This window comes from Crocodylus porosus, unplaced genomic scaffold (assembly GCF_001723895.1).
Source record: "Crocodylus porosus isolate Cpor-Errol unplaced genomic scaffold, CroPor_comp1, whole genome shotgun sequence".
Classification (NCBI taxonomy): Eukaryota; Metazoa; Chordata; order Crocodylia; family Crocodylidae; genus Crocodylus; species Crocodylus porosus.
This window is the reverse complement of record NW_017728948.1, coordinates 67763008-67780392: the sequence shown is the minus strand read 5'-3', so window position 1 is coordinate 67780392 and position 17385 is coordinate 67763008.

Here is a 17385-nt window from a genome sequence, read left to right as displayed (position 1 = left end):
GCTCTTTGCTGCCAAGGCAGGGGGTCGGACTAGATGATCTACCTAGGTCCCTTCCGACTCTAGCTACTATGAAACTATGAAACTATGATCTAGGGAGGCTACTTTAAAATGTGGGATATAAGGTATATCACACACTGAGCTGACTTTGTTCAGGGAGCCCAGCTCCAAAGGCAGCTAGGAGAATGAGACACTCTGGTCACATTTCTGAACCAAAGTATTTTATTTGGTAGCCAAAATATTTCCATTTTTATTTTTCACTGACAAGCTAAAATTTTCCGTAGGGAAAATCCCAACCATTTTCCAAAGAGTTCCAAATTCACAACATTCGGAATGTTTTTGCCATGCTTTTTGAGCAAACTATTTTCATTAAGGCTTTTCTGTAGAAACGATTCACCTGCCCCAAGTGTTTTGTTCATACTCAGGGACTTTCTTCTTACTAATAGATACTCTGCACCTCTCAGAAGAAAAGGAGATTTTCTGGTTTTGAAGATTACAAGCATCATACCTACCACTGTGTCCCACTTCATTGAACCTATTGTGCTGTTCAAAGAGGCTCAAGTTTTAGTGTTAAACTTCTCCAAGAGTTAATACTATGTACGGAATTAACTTATAAGAATGATTCCCTTTAAAGTCTTGACACTGTTGCATATCTCAGGATATTAGAGACCTATAATGATACACAGCAGTTGGCAAGTAGGTCAGTTTTTACACTGGAAAAAAAAATCATATGGCTTGCATGTCTGGTTTCTTCAGGGAAAAGATATCTAAAGTCTTTTGCTGGCGACTTCATATGCTTGGGAGAAACACGAAACAAGTGTAAATAGGAAAGCCATTTCCCTTAAAGAAATTAGCACCCTACTTAACCAGAAAAGAAGGTTATAAAGTTTCTGAGCTCTAAATCAAATTTACAGTAAAAGAGGACAGTTATTTTCGTTTCACATTTACAGTAACTCCCTGAAGGCCTATAATTGGCTGTTGTGAACAACTAATACAAACATCTCAATTATCTGTGGAAAACTGGATATTTTACCAGAGATTATTTTATGAAAACCAAGGACTACCACAAAAAGAATCCATGTACTCTAGTGAATGTAATGAAGTCCATTAATTCTTCCAACTCACAGTAACAAACTAGCACAACTGTAAAAATTCTAATTTCAAACCACTAAATACCCTGTTTTACTAGGTATGCAAGCTTCGATTCCTTCACTGATTAAAAGCAGCTCTTATATTAGCTATTCGTAAGACAGGTCTGCCTCTTTTTAGGAAACCTATATGGCTAAAAGGAAAAGAAATGATGGAGGATGTCAGAAACCGCTGCTTGAGATCAATTTATACAGTGAACCAAAATGTCTCACTTATAAATATTTATAGGAGAGGATTTCACATTATATGCTCAGCACTGAATGGTGTGTATTATTCTTATTAATGTTTCATAAACATTTGTATAAAAAAACAATATGCTTTACTTTGCTTCCAAGAATTAAGTAGAATTATTGCAGCATCTGCTTCCAATGGTTGAGTGCACAAGCTATTCATGCCTTGTCGTAAATTCCATGATGCATTAAGATGTCATTAAATGTACCTTCTGTGGTTGTCTCCTAATTTACATACCTTGTAAATCACCAGGTAAAAATCAAGTGAACTGGGAAGTAATCTTCTACACTCTTCCCTTCTGCCACAGAATTGCACACCATCCATTTCTGCCTCCATCAGAGGCATCAGCCATCAAAGTATAGAGACAGTGTCAGTTTTAAGAAACATATAGTTAACTGACAATCTGGTCTGTGATTTTTTTTTAAACGGTCTCTCTCTCTTGTTAGGGAAAGTAAATTGAAAAGCCAGTAGGTACAGGCAGACTAGGAAACTTAAGCTTGGTGGAACACTCCTTCTCTCCAGCATCCAAATATAATCTCTCTCAGGCTTCCTATTCCTCTGAAGTGCAAAGAGATAAATAGAAAACTGAGGAGAAAAAAGAGTGTTATAATGAATGGTCTTAATATTTCTTCATATTCTGTTTATTGTGCTTTCCAGCAGAGGAGATATAACAGCTTTCCACTTCTGCTTTTATACCAGTCACAAGCAGTAAGCAATGGAAAGTCTAGGCTTTTTCTCAAATAAAAGAAATCTCAAGGAGTGCCTAATTTGCCTCAAAACGAGCATCTCTTTCATTACTTCACATTCTTTGGCCACCAATTTCTTTTCAGCTTTTAGGAGATAAATTGAAGAGAATTCTAGACACAGTGTCCATGCTGCTTCCCACACAGGTTGGCAAAAAGTTTTGTAAGCATTGCAGCTGTAACTCTGCTGTCAACATACTACATCTATCACTGGCCTGGTGAACTTGGCCTCCAGGAGCACATTCAGATGAGTGTACACATGCATTTTCCTGGGGCCAAATAGCAGTGGCACATAGCTATGCCACTGTTACTTGTCCCTGGGGAACACCCCTATACCTACACTCTGGTGCACAGCAAATTCACTTGGGGGGAAGGGGTAGCAGAGGCTGGGGCCAGCACCTGGGCTGGGCCCAGAAGCCTTAGCTGGGGGCCTCCCAGGGCTGCAGTGGTGGTGATGATCCAGACATGCAGAATCTGACTAGCAGCTGGAGTGCAGCTCTGGCCACCCAGGCTCCAGTTTCAGGTAATGCATGCTGCAGCCATGTGCACAGCCCTGCTTCTTCTTTTTAACCAATTTTTTTTAAATACCAGGATTTCCCAGTATCTGATTTTGGCTTTGCTCTGCAAATATGCAGAGCAGAGAATCTTTTCATGTGCACAGCATGCGTTTTGTGATGCCTCAGAAATTTTTGAGGTGCCACAAATCACAGATATATGTTTGTTTGGACGTGCCCCAGTGATCCAGAGCTTGGAAACAAAACTCACACCCGTAAAATAGAGCTAGCAAAACACCATGCTACTGGCTGAACAGGTTTTTAGCGTTTTTTCTCCTCTGCACATTCAACCAAGTCAGACCCAGTGACTTAGAAAGATCAGCTTCTTACAAAATTAAGCTATTATTTCCATGCATTTTTCCTGACCTTGGTTCTTTTTTGTGGAGTCAGATAAAAAGCACATCCTATGGAAACTTTGTCAGACAACTCTATTGTGTTACAGTGCCCTTGAAAAAATAGAAATCCTGATGAACTGCAAGGTCTAAAGTCAGTAACAATGGAAGACTGGAGAAGAGGGAGAGAAGGAGGGATGGTGGTAAGCAAAACTGAAAACACTTATGCACCCAAGGTGAACTGCAGACTAGGTAAGCAATTCATTTATTTCATTTGAAATCTGTTGACATCCAGAGAAAAAGAATATATTTAAAGTGTAAGGAAAAGAAATAACCTTTTATTTCAGGGTCAGGTTTTCACCTAACATATGTGACTTCCTTGCTGTGAGAATTCAGCCCATGGGAGCTGTAGACAAACCTCCCAGTAGCAGCAGCTACTAAAGAGACCAAGTCATACATTTTGCCTTGGAAAGGGTAGAGGGAAAATGGATTTGGGGGGGGGACAGGGACAACACTAATAAATAACATGCAGTTCTTTATATTTAGTATGATTCTGCATGAAAACAAAAGCCCAGCCTTTTCTAAATCATGCTAATCAAGCTACTCATGCTTTTCATACTAAACCTAACAAACTAGGAAAATGCACATTAGTCTTTCTTAATGCGCATTAACTAAAGGGCATGGGGCACCTATGTACATTGAGGCTGCTCCGACATACTGTAATTACAGCATGCCAGAGCAGACTCTGTTAACCAAGTCTGCTGGAGCATGGTAATTACTGCACTCCAGCAAACTCCAGTGTCATGTGTATCAGTGTCCCTGTCCTGAAAAATGGCAGCGGGGGCACTTTAACTAAAGTTCATTAAACCCATGCTCTGGATGCTCTAATTAGAGCAGCTCTCAGAACCACTCTAATTAAAGCATCCCCTCACCTGCCTCCCAGAGCACATGCATAAACACCCACGGTTTTTAAGTGACGCTTCATGTGTGTTAGCTTATTTTAATATGCATTAACTAAGTAACACCATTTTAGTGATGCTTTAATGCAGATTAAAATAGGCTAGTGCACATTAAAGCACACGTGTAGATGCACCCCTGAAAGGGACCAGCAAGGGAGAGTACGTACCCCCTCCCACCTCAAACACCAAGACTCACCTCTGATTTGTTTTCCTTTTATTTGGTCTTCCAGGAAATAATAATGATGGAGGACAAGGGAACCTTTGGAAATTATATAAAAATGCTGAAATTTGGTGATGCTACAGAGGGGGCTTTGGCAGTTATGAACCCCAAGAGTAGAATCCTGAACTTAATGAAATCAATGGAAGTTGTGCCTTTGATGTCAATTTTCAGCCCAGCTGTTCAAGGAGGTCAAGCTTGTTGGGGACAGGAAGAGGGGAAAAGTGAGACCACTTGGGAACACAGCCTAGCATTGTGAAACTCTTAGTTTTCTCTGTCTTGTAGATTGATGTCAAGGGAGCTTGCATTGAATAAAGGGGAGTAAAGATTGTGTGGCCTGGCCTGTAAATAGGAATGGCCACTACCTTGCCCATTTAGCTACTATGTATGTCATTTATCAAGCAGCAGTGTAGGGAGAGGCTGCATGGAAAGGGTTAGTTTTTTCTCATATTTTATTCCCTCAGTGTCAATGACACTGTCTTCATGAGAATGAACACTGCCAGCCTCTAAGCAGCCCTTGCCCTCTCTCTATGTATATCTGTCATCCTCTAGATGCAATGGTTGTCTTCCTGCTGCACTCTCACCTTGTAAAGCTAGTATCACTTACAAATATTTAAGCCCTATCCACACCTTTCCTTTTACAACTCCATTGTACAAGCTTCCTGAACACTGAACAGACAAACTAGTGCTAGCAAGGCTAATGTGTGTATTTTTGTCACCTTTGCAATCATTGCTGCTGTAACTAGCTGTCTACTGTTACAACAAAATAGCCAATCTTATTTTTATCTCACTTCATTTCTTGCTCTGGAACCAGCACTTGAGCCAGGAAGATTTCTTACTGATATCAGCTGAAAACAGAGAAGGAGGTGAAAATCTTATAGCATACCATTGCTATTAGGTCACTTTTCCTCTCCTCCTAGCCATTTTTACATTTTCTGTGGTATCGGCTTATAGCTTGTACACAAGTTCAAGGTTCAGATCTGAATTTCGCAGTTTTCTACTGCACACCATACAGTACAAGAGCTTCCATCTAGTGCAATGCCAACTTGAGGATCCCATGAAAATACACTGCTAAATAAATAGCTGGAAGCACTGGAACAATGCCAACTACCACAGTGTTTGTAACCAACAAATGGCGAGATCCTGCAAATGCCTCCTAAAAGTTTGCACCCGTGTGGAGACTGATCTATATCAATTACAGCTCTGTATGGTCATGGGATCTTCAAATTCTTTTCATTCAAACTAATACATTATATTTCTCCCTTCTAACTTTCCCTTCCCATACATCTCTGTGGTTTACCTGCTGCCAGTTGCCATAACATCTAGGTGCTTAAATCGCTCAAGCTTTTTTTACCGCTACTACCTGTCACTAATTTTTCAGCACATGACGCATGAAATTCTTATCAAAGTCCCTAGTAGACTGCATGTGAAATATAGTAAAAATTCCAAATGAGGCTTCTCTCATATCTTCCATTGTTAAATCTAAGTGAAGGAAGGGGGTTCTCCAGCACTGCTTCCCTTTCTGCTTCCCATTAGAGCTCTGTGAAGCTGCGGTAGCTGATTTGATTCAGAGGCTATTTGGCCCGATTTGGGGACTGAATCTCCAAATCTAAATAGGATCAGGAGACCAGGTAAAAGCTCCAAATTGATTTGAAGCATCCAAATTAATCCAGAAAAACTTCAGAAAAGATTTGGCTGATTCAGAGATTCAGCCATAGACTAAACAGGCAGCTGGCAGCTGCCTCCAGTTGGTAAATGTGGGGAGTGGGGAAGAAAAGTTGGTAAATGTGGAGAGTGGGGAAGAAAGGGGGCATGAGGGAGGGAGGGATGGGGCTGGGACAAGCTACCCAGTGGGTGGGGGGGCGGTGCGCTGCTTGGGGAGGGGAGCAGGGGGGATGCAGGATGCAGGTGTGGCAGTACTCGAAGCAGGGATCTGCCCTGCTGCCACTTGCCCAGCTGGGGTGAGTGAGGCAGGATGTGAATGCAGCTCACTCCAGGGGAAAGGGGGCAAGTGGCAGAAGGGCATAACCCATAACCCATGCTCCCAGCATGACTGTGCTCACATCCCAGAACCCCCTTACACTGACTGGGAAGTGCAGCAGGGCGCAGCCCCTGTTCCCAGTGGGCACAGTAGCTCTGGAAGTGGAGGCTATGCCCTGCTGCCACCCGGAGTGAACCGCACCTGCATTGCAATCCCCACCCCCACACCGGCTGGTCAAGTGACAGTAGGGTATAGCCTCCGCAGCTCCTCCTACCAGCGCTGAGGCAAGCACAGCCAGGGGAGCTGTGGGAGAAACACCCATGGCTCCCCTGCCTGACCTCCCCCACCCAGCCCAGCCTCCCGACACTTTAAAAAAAATGTAGCAGGCTTACCTTTTTGGAGCATAGGTTGAGTCTCAGGCTCAAGGGTCTGCTGTTTGATTGGTGGAGCCCACCCACCAATCTGGAGGCAGCACAAGGGAAGCAATGCCCCACCATTTTCCAAAGGGAGGGGGCACGGAGCAGCTGGACCTGAATCGGAACTGCACCAGGTCTGGAGAACTTCAGGGATGGAGCCCCTAAAGAGTATAAAAGGGTAACATGCTCGGCATGCTGGGGAGAGATGACAAGGGACAGTGAAGAGAAGAGCTCCAGAGATGGCTGTCTTCAGGAGCCCGCTTGAGCTTCAGCAATGTGCCAGTCAGCACATGAGGATCAGGCTCTAGGAGCCACTCGAGGCAGCTTGAGCCTGCAAACCCAGCAACTGGCTGGGCAGTCAGTATACAGATTGGTACATGGAGACCTGGCTGTGGGAGCAACTTGAGGTTGCTCGAGCCCCACATAATGTGCAGATGGCACATGGAGAATCCACCCTGGGAGCAGCTTGTGGATGCTCGGGCCTCAGTGTGCGGGTCAGCACATGGAAGCCCCGCCTGGGAGCAGCTTGTGGCTGCTCACAATAGCCCCAGCCCTAGGCCAAGTGACCGGAGCCCCACAGGGCAGCTCCCCCTTTAAGTAAAAGAGCCCCAGTGCCCAGAGCATGGGCTAGATAGAGCTTGTTTTGTCAAGGTCTATGTAGCTATGGCTATTCTTTAAGGAAGTTTATATGGTTTCTATGTTCTTAATGTGTTAATATGTATATTTGTATTGTTACTTGGTAGGTCTCGGAAATATTATTAACTTAATTAGGTTATATAAGTTGAGTCCCCATGTGTGTTATTCATGTTGTAACCTTAACTATCTTGTTCAATATATTAATTATTATATATGTTGTAAGTTATATGGTTTATGTGTTGTGTCATATGCTAAGCTTTATTGTAAATATCTCATGTTTTATAGTAATAAATGTTATATAGTTAAGCACTCAGTCTCGGCCTGGCTCTGTAGAGAGGGGAGTGAACTGCTCTAGTAGCTGGCCCCTCCATCAGCACCCTGCCTGGCCCCTCACCTCTGTTATTGGATGACAGGGCGCAGCCCCCTGGGTGTGCCCGGGCTATACAAACCAACAAATCCCCCCTCCCCCCGCACTCACCGGCTGTAGCATGGCTCTGGAGCCATGTGGCAGAGCCCCCCACACAGCCCCCACTGATATTCCCCCTTGCTCAGCCCCACCCCTGATGCCTACTCTGCCCAGCCCCAGCTTCCCGGCAACTTAAAAAAAAAAAAAAAAAAAAGCCCTGCATTCACTGATTGAGGCCTATGAGGGCTCATGGCATAGCCCCCCCCCACCCCATGCAGTGTGGGGCAGTTGCAAGCAACACGAATCACCCCAGCCCCGCTTGGCACCCCATGGCTTGGCAAGGTGCTGCATGCTGTCTGGGAGCTGGGGCAGCTCCACGTGTCACCTGGCGCCCAGCACTGCTCAGCTTCAGTGGCCAAAGCTCCCAGACAGCATGCGGCACCCTGCTGAGCTGTGCTGCACCCACACCATAGGGCAGCTGCTGTGTAGGTGCCAGGTAGGGGAGGCAATCTCTGTTACCCAGCACAGCACAGGGGGCTCTGCCATGAGTGCCCAGGGGCTCCAATTGCCACTCCTGCAACTGGTGAGTGCGGGGCCTTTCTGCTTTATTTATTTATTTTTTAAAGTGCCAGTACTAAGCTGGGTCCAGGAAGGGGTTGGGGCTGGGCAGGGCAGCCATGGGGGCTTCTCCCACAGCCCCTCCCCCCAGGGAGAGGCAAGCACAGCCCATAGAGCCACCCAGCTGTACCTACCTCTCCCTAGCTCATCCAAATCACAGAATCTGTCCAAATCAGCACCGAATCTTCTGAAGCTAATTCAGCTGAATCAATTCAGGACAGTGATCTGAATCTCCGAATTGAATCACTGTCCTCTGAATCAGCAGAATCTGAATTGAATACTTCCCTTTTCACACAGGCCTACTTCCCATCTCCCAGCCATCACCATCATTCTTGTAACTCTTCTTCTAAACAGTGCTAGGTGGTCTTACCTTATGCCAACACAACCTATGCTCATGCTACAGTCCATTTTAGGGCATGCAAAGACTTTGGGGAGCGCTTGTTTAGTTTTACATACATGCTCAGCCAAGGTGGGCACATTCAGCAGTGTTGCTAATCTGAGCCTTAGTATATTAAAATCTCAAGATACCAATATAGCACTCAGTTTCTGCACTGTTTGAGCTGCTGAAAATAGAAAGCCTAGTTACCGGATATGCAGAACTATTCTCATCACAAGTTAAACCAGTGTAAAAAAAAACAAACAAGTTTTCTCTAGTGTTTAGAAATTGAAACATTTTTGCTCACAGTTGGCTTGCAATTTTGGGACATAAGAACACAAGGTCAAACTTACATTAATGTAAGTTGTTCTGTGCACACAAATGTTCACTGAATGAAATCTGTGCTCTAGCTTTGAGCAACGCCAGTCACAAAGCACAAAACCTTACAAAAGGTTTACATTTTCAAATCACTTATTCCCAACTTAATAAGTCAAGCCTTGTTGATTTGATTTGAAATAAAACTATATGCATCATCCACATTCAGCTATTATTAATATTCAGTGCAGAGAAAAAATAAAATTCATACCACTCTAACTGCTGACTGGTATCCAAAACCATTTTTGAAATCCCTGAAACTACTATATAGGCAGATCCTTCCCCCAGCCATACTTTTATCTTTCTCCAAAACAAGACAGACAGGCATTCACAAAATCTTGGTGTCACTTTAGGCATTCAGGCATTCACAAAAGCACATGGTGTCATTTTAAGAAACCTCTTCCATTTTATCCTGGGTAGTGCCCATTGCATTAGATTTGACGTTGAGAATATTCCAATAGTTGTAAGTTTTACTGAACACCTTCCCAGACATGCACCCAAAATACCAGATAGCCTAGGGATACAGAGAATCAAGGTAAGACAGATAGATGGAGAGGGACAAGGACAAGTTGGGGCAACTGACAACTGATGCCCAGGAAAAAGCGAACTTGCTAAATGGGTACTTTGCGTCAGTTTTTCACCAGTCCCATGGGATGGCCCTTCCCAGGTGAGGTAGATTCCTTGCCCTCCATTGAAGTGGACCTTGTGAAGGTACACCTTGACAGGCTGGATACCTTCAAGTCAGCCAGCCCTGATAGGTTAAACCCAAGAGTAGTCAGGGAGCTGGCGAGCATCGTAGCTCAGCCCCTGGCACGGATCTTCGAGAACTCTTGGCACTCTGGTGAAGTGCCTGATGATCAGAAGAGGCCCAATGTCATGCCTATTTTCAAGAAAGGGAGGAAAGTAGATCCAGCTAACTACATGCCCATCAACCTGACCTCTATCCTGGGGAAGGTCTTAGAAAAGATTATCAAAGAGGCCATCCTTAACAGACTAGCTGAAGGCAATATCCTGAGGGATACCCAGCATGGGTTTCTTGTGGGTAGGTCTTGCCTGACCAATCTCATCTCCTTTTATGACCAGGTGACTTATCACCTAGATAAGGGGAAAAAGATTGACATTGTATATCTTGACTTTAAAAAAGCCTTCGATCTGGTATCCCACAATCACCTCTTGGATAAACTGCCTAACTGTGGCCTCGATCGCACCATGATCCACTGGCTGGGGAACTGGCTCTGCGGTAGGACCCAGAGGGTGGAGGTCGATGGGAGCCAATCGTCTTGCTGCGCTGTGACTAGTTGGGTCCCTCAAGGCTCTGTCCTAGGGCCTATACTATTTAACATCTTCATCAATGATGTGGACATTGCTGTCAGAATCAGACTGGCCAAGTTTGCCAACGACACCAAACTCTGGGGTAAAGCATCCACACCTGAGGACAGAAGGGTGATCCAGGCAGATCTTGACAGGCTCAGGAAATGGGCGGAGGAGAACCTGATGGTGTTCAACAGCAAAAAATGCCATGTTCTCCACCTTGGGAAGCAAAACCTACAGCAACCTTATAGGATCAGCAGTGCTACGCTGGTAAGCACTACAGATGAGAGGAACTCGGGGGTCATGATTGACCACAAGATCAACATGAGTCTCCAGTGTGATGCTGCGGCTAGTAAAGTGAGCAAAACACTAGCTTGCATTCATAGATGCTTCTCAAGTAAATCCCGGGACGTCATTCTCCTGTTGTACTTGGCCTTGGTGAGGCCACAGCTGGAGTACTGTGTCCAGTTTTGGGCTCCACAATTCAAAAAGGATGTGGAGAAGCTTAAGAGGGTGCAGAGGAGAGCCACGTGCATGATCAGAGGTCAGGAAAACAGACCTTATGATGAGAGGCTGAGAGCCATGGGGCTCTTCAGCCTGGAAAAGCGCAGGCTCAGGGGGGATCTGGTGGCCACCTATAAATTTATCAGGGGTGCTCATCAGGATCTTAGTGGAACATCTGTTACCCAGAGTGCCTCAAGGGATGACAAGATCAAACAGTCACAAACGCTGCAACCAATTCAGGCTGGACATAAGAAATAACTTCTTCACTGTCCGAGCCCCCAAGTTTTGGAATAGACTGCCTCCAGAGGTGGTTCAAGCACCCACTTTGAATGCCTATTTGGATGCTTATCTTGCTGGGATCCTATGATCCCTGCTGACTTCCTGCCCCTGACTTCCTGCCCCTGACTTGATGATCCTCTGGGGTCCCTTCCAGCCCAAATGTCTATGAAATCTATGAAAGGACAAAGTGATACACTTTCCCCAAGAAATGTCATTAATTTCTTTATCTGGGAAATACCAAAGAGTTTTGAAATTATAGGGGCCTTGGGTGTACAGGACTATACAGTAAGTTCCAGGGTCAGTAACAGAAGGTCCTACACACAAATGATTTGTTATATTTAAGTGCCAAAGGAATATCAAGGCCAATTTGATAATAGATTCCTATAAATTTTGGCTAAACAATAAGACAATTAGTTATTCCCCTTGAAATTCATCTCATTTTTCATACTTGATTCAGCCCCTTGTATGAATGCGCATCAGGCATTATTCGGACAGTTCCAAAAGTTTACGGGGGGTGAGCAGGGTGGAGAACCATTCGCAGGATTAGTTTTCTTTGAGGCGGAATACAATTCTCAGCTCTGATCATAATGGTAATTACTGGCTTTTTGTAAACTGCCCCTAAATGCTCTGGGAATTTTCTGTTGCTAAATCGTCATATTACTGCCCTTTTAACCAGATGTGCTGAAAATGAACCTTTTCAGAAGCTGGGGAGATTATCTCAGATGACAAATGGAGCACAAGAAAGTTCACACTTCACCTGATTAGAATACAAATCCTGCACAGACAGCCAATAACCACTCAGTAATCTCAAGAAATTCAGCAAGTCCTTTCCCCAGTACCCAGGCATATTTCCAGTAAGCAAAAGTGGGAGTTATTAAAGGCAGCTTCAAATTCTACAGGGAATGGGTACATCTGGTATTTGTTTAGCATTAAAAAAACACAAGTTTTTATTTTCCAGATTATACATATTTATTTTCAACACTGAGCCAGATTTTCACATCCTGCTAGGACATTTATTTTTTTTATTGGGAGGCAACATGTGGGAGGGAAAATGACATTTTACTACAGCACTAAGTTCCTGAAGGTGTAATTAAATTTAGCCTGTCTATGTTATTTTCAGTCCTAACTGGCCAACTAGCTCTGTACCAGAAAGAAAACTGTTAGAATACTAATTGCTTGGCCATGGTTTTCCATGAAATATAAAATGTCAGACAAAAATGCTGCAAGGACTTCACAAATATCTTAATTTTAAAAATAAAATGTTTTCAGGAGAAATATTAAAGGTGCATTTTTAATGGTGCTATTGTTTTTAAACTTACATATTCTGCTCTTAAATTCACAGACAAGGTTTAGCAGAGTACTGGTTGTAGAGTCAGGGCTAGACCTGAGTGATCAAAGCAGGTCTTGGGCAGAATTAAAGCACTTAAATCCAAAATTTTTATCCATAAAGAACTTCCAACTGACTCTGGGGACACCTAAACTCACTATTTAAATTCACATATAACTGATATATTTGCTATTTACACAGAGTGGCGATGTGTAGGGGATGCACGTGCACGCCCTTGAGAACACTGATGCACCCCCTGACAGGCTGCGCTCCCTGCTTAGGCAATAGGCATGGGGGACAGACAGGAGCACTTGTGTGAGTGCCAGCTGGGGAGCGGGAGCACCTGGATGAAGTGCCATGGTCCCTTCTTGCTTCTGGGAGCAGCACGGCCGCTTCCCGGTCATTGCAGTTAGCCATGGGGGACCCCCCCTGTTCCAAGTCAGTCAGCAAGACTGGCTGCGGTGGGGACTCCCCCCAGTTGCTGACTGGTTGCTGGGGAGGCACATACCCCCATGACTAAGGTGGCACCAGTCACCCATATTTACACATAGGTTGCAATCCCACTCCACATACACTGTTAATGTGGACATAGCCACATGGCTACTTGTGCATGTATAGCACGCTGTACCTCTGACTCCATACTGATGGACCTGAAAGCAAGTCCTGAAATTGTGGCCCAGCAAAAATGAGCAAGAGAACTTGTGACAAAACCCTGGGGTGCAAGGGTGTTGCCAGAGATAGCCCTTAGGTTTGTGCAGGCTTTCTGATCCACCATTCCACCGAACAGGTACGCTCAGGTTATTGGGAGGCAACATGTTATTGGTGTAAGATGGATGCATTATTAATTTGCTCTGAAATCACAATTTACCATAGGCACATCAGTCAAATAACAGGAAAAAAAAAACAGAAAGGGTTACTACATGGAAAGAAAAAGAGATAAAATGGGTTAACAACAGCATATGGTAAAGCAAAACTGATAAATGCTGGAAAAATCCTCACCCTACTTTCAGATTATCATCTAGTCCTCATAAAATTTCTATAAAGATGCCCCTGAGTCAACCTTCCCTCAATCACACTGAGCTCCCTCCAGTAGGGTCCTCTTGCCCGCGTCTCCTCACAGGGATATCTTTCCTAATTGTCCCTCCCTCCAGAACAGTCCACTCAGCCCTCCCACTCACCTTCATGGGAGCTAGAAAATCCTCTCAAATGTCTGCCTGTCTCTCCCTGACAGGACATTTCCGTGGTTTAGCTCAATAGTCTAGTGACTAGGGCACTTACCCGAGAAGCAGGAGACCCAGGTTCTTGGCTGCCTCCCAAATGGGTTTTCAGCTTTTCTCTCTCCAGTTTCCTAGCACAGGGCTTCAGCTATAAAGGCCACAAATTAGTCTCCTGTCCAGCCCTCCTCTTGAAGTTGAGCCACTGCACCTTGCATTTAGTATTCATTGGCTAAAATAAATGGAGAGCAGTGGGGAAGTTTCCAATGGAGGCAAGGGACCAGAAACCATGGCCCTCTCCCTTCTACAGCAGCATCCATCTCACACCATATAACTTGTTCTCTTCTTCCTAGCCTCACATAAATCTCTCTCTTCAGGTCCCTAGCCACCAGCTTCAAAGTAAGGGTGAGCTAAGGCCTACCCTGTGGCTTGGTTGTTAGAACAGTATCTTGGAAAGTCAGGCAGCTACATCTTCAAACCCCTTCTGGCAAACACAGACCCTAGACGTTAAGAACATTCCAAGAAGTGCATTCATAGTAGATGAAAGTACTTTCTCAAAGCCTTGAGGCTCTGGACCTTCATGTTCCATGCATGGCATGGAAATTGGACTATAGTTTATAGCTATAGGAAAAAAAAACATTTTCTGCTGATCTGACAGCCATGTCAAACTTTTAATGGCCACAGGAAGGAGGTAGAATAAAATCTTTAAACAACTCTAAGGTCAAGAAGCATTGTTTTTCTGCAACACAAAACCCTTGGACTACATAAAGCCAGCCTCCTGGGTTTGAATACAGTGTTTGTATAATTGCTTATAACATTGATTTCACATCTTTGCAACACACTGAGATGGCACCATGCAAGTGGTATGTATTAGTTAGTCATCATTATTAAACTGTACTCTAGTTTTGAACAGGATGCTTGGTTCCAAGAGAGTTATAAGAAGCAATGTAGCATCACAAGTTTCTGATTAAATAGTATGAACTCCAAAGCAAAATCAGTGTCACAATTCTGACCAGAACCTTCTAAAAGAAAAACCCAAGGGTTTTGCATAAGAATCTGAGCCCAATCCCATCCCTCTCAATGTATAGTCACATCACTCCTGTAGCCCTTCCTAATATGCATCAATCTGCTTTTAACATTTTAGTAGAGGGATAAAGTTTGACCACTGGAGATAAATCGTTATATGATTTAAGGGCACTAATGCAAGTGCTGAAAGCTCTGCCTAAACAGTCAATTTTACATCCCTAATGGACGCTTCCTATTTTAATTACCCATCTTTGCAGATATTGCTTTTTCCAACTTCCCTGTTGTTTCCTAGTTAATTACCTTTTCGTGTTCGTGGTACTGATTCACAGACATTAGAGTTAGGATATGAATAGACATTGCCAAATGAAGCAGATCAGCTGTTCTGGCATGTGTTCTGGCATAGCTGATCTGCTTTATTGGGCAAAACACACATCACCCATTGACCATGCAGGACAGTGGGTGAGGTGTTCCCTGCTTACAGAGACACATCCTTGGGAATCTCAAGGGTACCTTTGTGAAAGCAAAGAACACCAGATTTCACTGCTGATGAAGATAGTCCCTGCAGATTCCTGAGGCCACATCCATAAACATGGGGAAAGCTAGGCAGGTGCTTCTGGGGCTTGAAGGGTCTGATCCTGCACAGGAATTCCTTGGCCATGCTTTGGGCTGCCTGCATTCTACTGCCATAAAGCAAATAGACATCCACTGCAAGAAAGTGGAACATATTATTACTACCTTTTGTCACAGCCACAACAAAGGTATCTATGGTGTAACAAAGGGCATGGGCATATATTTATTTATTCTTGGTGTTGCCATAAAAAATGATTATGGCAGTACAAAAGTGACATCGGTTTCCAGCAAAAAGACCTGTTGGGGTGTATAATCCATTCTCTCTTGCTGGTGCAGAATTGTTCTTTGAACTATATTTCCTAATGGTTTACACAGTCTAGGTTTGAAGTGATGGGAGTTCTGCTATGTCCCAGCAGAGAAGCTATTTCAGTCTAACTGTACCCATTGTAGAAAGGTTTTCTTGATAACCAATCTAAACTTTTCACTTCTAATGTCACTTTAATACTTCACTTGTACCATCCTAAATATTTCATCCCTTTCCTTATGGATCCATATTTTCATAGGTGAAGAAACAGTTACTGTTAGGGTGACAATATTTGGATCTTTGAGCACTGGATTTGCAGCTGAATAAAGGCATGACTTGTGGCCTAGCAGAGCTGCTGACCATAAGGCAGAATGATATATTAAAAGTATATTGCAAGATGCTGAGGCAAGCAGACATTGTTTATGATGCTTATTTGCTTATGCTAGCCAGCCGTTTGCTTATGCTAAGTAACCATCTCAACTGTGTCAATCATTTTCTGAGAAAAAGCAGCAAGTGAGTCTGGTGCTGTGAATGAGGTGAAACTTTAGGAATGTGGAGCTGGTACAAATTGGGACAGAAAAACAGACTGGGATGTGAAAAACAACACATAATTGGTAACAGAATCTGAAATAAACATATGTGAAAAGGTGAATGGTGATTGGTGAAGAAGCCTTCAGAAGCTTCCAGGTTTTGGTGAAAGTCTGCCCATTGACCAAAGAGCCCATTGACCAAAGAAGTCAAGGTCTTAGACATGTGCTCATAGCAAAATGACATGTAAATGAATAAAATGCATAGGCAATTCCATTCTAATGAAGCAAACAGTAAACAGAGGCAGAGCTTGAGATAGGAGGAGTGAGGGTGGAGTGAATCTTAATAAGTATAAACCAAAGTGTATAAATTCAGGAAAAAACTATTGTTCAACACAGGTCCCCTGGTTCATGGGCTGTGTGTCTGTGGGGGACCCTTGTCCGAAGCTGTCTCCACTCTAAATAAAGCTGTTGCAAGTAATGTGTGCAAGTAGCACTTGCTCCCTGCTTGCTCTGGCTAATGAGTAACAAGTTCCATGAGCAACTGAATCGTTGTCTTCCTAGTTGTTGGGTGCTGCATGAAGTTGGGGTCTAACAGTTACATGGTGCTTATACTAATTAGGCCTGTACGAAGCGGCTAGTATTCACTTCAGATTTGGATTCGGCTGATTCAGGGGACAGTGATTCGATTCAGTGATTTGAATCACTGTCCTAATTCGATTCGATTTGGCCAAATCCGATTTGGAGATTCGGCAGCAGCCAAATCACCAAATCAGCCAGGCCAGGCCCATCCCCTGCCCCTCTCTCAGATGGCAATGGCCACCCTGTCTACCCCAGGTCCCAGCACTTGGGGGAAAAAAAGCCCAGCTCAACAGGTGCTTCCAGGCAGGGGTGATCCCCCATTATGCGTGGGTGGCTCTGCACAAGCCCTCTTGCCCCTCCACCTTGCTCCCCAATCCCCCTCATTGGTGCCCCACATGGGCCAGCTCTCGCCCTTTAAGGAAAAAAAAACCTGAAGAAACCCCAGAACTCACCATTGCTGCCGGTGGAGGGGCAAACCCACCACCCCCCACTACATGGCAGGTTCTGCAGGAGGCCCCAAAGCCATGAAGCTGCACTAGGAGGGGCAAGTCCCAGGGCTTTTCTCTGCTACTTTTTTTTCTTAGAGGACCAGAGCCCCAGCAGGCGGGGGACTGGGAGAGGGGATCAAGGGGCCTTGTGCAGAGCCCCTCACGCAGCATGGGACAGCGGGGAAAAGTGGGGATCGTCCCCCGCCTGGCAGCACCTGGTGAGCACCAGGGCTTTTCGTTAAAGTATCAAGATGGGGTGAGTG